The 2,223-nt window shown below is 54.2% G+C and overlaps 1 pseudogene; it reads right to left on the bottom strand.

The window, feature by feature from the left end:
* Positions 1-1,240: 1,240 nt before the first annotated feature.
* On the bottom strand, positions 1,241-1,981 carry LOC125507310 (uncharacterized; annotated as a pseudogene).
* Between the last annotated feature and the right edge of the window lie 242 nt (positions 1,982-2,223).

Raw genomic sequence — 2,223 nt, 5'->3', positions numbered from 1 at the left:
CTTCGGTTAATAGGTTTGTCCCAAAAATAATATAAAAGTGCATAATAAAGCCCATAAAACATTCAAAACAGATAATATAATAGCATGGAACAATCAAAAATTATAGATACATTGAAGACGTATCATGCCTCTGCTCGCCCCGCGTGGAAGAACGCCTTAGCGGCCGGCTGCAGCCTGCAGGGCTTCGATGGTGCGTGGGTAGTGAATGGTTGCATCGCTTGTTCTGCTGTCAGGGATAAGAAGAGATTGACCGATGGGCTTCTCTCGGGCTTCTCTTGATCGATTATTACGCCGCCTCATCAGTTACGGAAGCCCAAAGAGGCTCGCTTATGATTTTGTTACCCCTGAAACAAAAAACAAAACGACTTGTTGAAAAGAATTACTGATCTGGCGAGCAATAATATTGATGGGTAAAAAAATTAATTATCAAAATAAATGATGATGTGGCAGCTTAGTGAGGCGGGAGGGCTACATGTTTAGAGAAATGAGTTAGTGGGTTGCTCCTATTTAGTATTGATGATGTGGCATGGTGATGATGTGAATAGTATGCATGTTAAAAGAATAAGTAAAAATTGGGAGCAACTTTTTAAAAATGTTAGATGTGCTATCTACAAGAATGGCGTGCTAGCACTTTAAGTGCACTAGTACATAATCAGACGTTAGAAGCGTGTGCCTCGGAAGTGGTTTTGTTCAAGGCAAAGCAAAGCCACATGTCCCATGCCGCACGTGGGAGGCTGTTATTTTTGTGAGAGTGGCCCATTTCCGCAAGATTGGGTCCTCCAGTGCGGACGGCGGATGGCGGCATTGGCAACCTCGATCTAACAAAAATTGGCCAGGGCAGCTGCGTCCTATGCCGGCAATGAGCCATCGTTGGGGGCGGGGGTACACACCTGTTTCCTAAGAGCATTTTCAACAGGCGCCCAACATGCTGTGCGGTAAAAACAGATTTGGCGCGCGCCCATCGCCTGGTTTGGCGCGGCGCGCAGCGTTTGCTCCAGCAGCCGCGCTGAAAAGCCACGCGCACGCAGCTCCAGCAGGCGCGGTAAAATGCAGCGCGCGCTCATTCTATAATATTTTTTAAATTAAAATTACATAGATAAAAAAACGATACAAAGATATTTTACATCGGTGCAACTACTACGGCATAGATAGATAGATAGTTCGACATACATAGATAGATAGATACTACTACGGCATAGATAGATAGATAGAAACTATTACGGCATACATAGGTAGAAAACTACTCCAAGTCGCTACCATCACCATCATCATTCTCGTCGGTGTCGTCCGAGGTTGAGAGCCATATGTTGTCCTAACGTTCATCGTCCGAGGTGAAGAACGACCTCCCACCTGCGGAGACGATGTCGCACTGCTCGTTCGCCACTACCTTCCGCTGACACCGGTCCCCCGCTCCGAGCGGCGCCTTGCCGTCCTCTCCGCCCAGTAGGCACGCTCAGCGTCGACGTCCTCTGGGTGGCGACGGCGCCACTCCGCCATGGCTCGCTCGTCCTCCTCGGCGACGAGGAGACGGCGCTGCCGCCGAGAGTGGTCGGCACGGTCCATGTCCGTGATGAGACGCGGCGGAGGGGCGACGCGCTGCGCCTCCTCACGCGTGAAGACGTCTCGAAAATTCATCTGCGGCCGGGGCCTCTCCAAGCGCCACGCCGCCGCGTCATACGCACGGGCCGCCTCGCGCGCGCTCCGGAACGTCCCGAGGCCGAGCCGGACGTCGCCGGCCCGTATCTCGGCGGAGTACCAGCCGTTGGGGCGCTCGCGGACGCCGCGAAAGCCCGAAGCACCCCGGCGGCGCGGCGGCATGGTGGCGCGGTGGTGGCGCAGAAAGCGGCGAAGCGGCGAGGTTGCGAGGAGGAGGGCGCGTGGCTGTTCTGTGCGCGTGGCGAAGCGCGGGACTTTATAGACGCGCGTGAAGCGACGCGCCATATCTACCGCGCCGCGTGCCACTTTCTCCCGCGCGCGCGCAAACGCTTCCCGCACGCGGTAACTTCCCGCCACCGCTGGAGCGCGCAGAACCAACCGACGTGCGCGAAAAACTGCTTTTACCGCGCGGGCTCGCGTTTTGCCGCGCCTGTTGGAGATGCTCTAATCCGACGGTCCTTCTTGGAGTCCATCTTCCGAGCAGCCTCCACTGTGAACTGCGGTCATGTGGTGCCTGAACGACACTGTCATGATCTCTAGACTGAACTGAACCACTGAACTGAACCA

This window comes from Triticum urartu, chromosome 5A (genome assembly GCF_056163025.1).
Source record: "Triticum urartu cultivar PI428250 chromosome 5A, HENAU_Tu73, whole genome shotgun sequence".
In the NCBI taxonomy this organism is placed as follows: Eukaryota; Viridiplantae; Streptophyta; class Magnoliopsida; order Poales; family Poaceae; genus Triticum; species Triticum urartu.
This window is presented reverse-complemented; position numbering and strand designations above follow the sequence as displayed.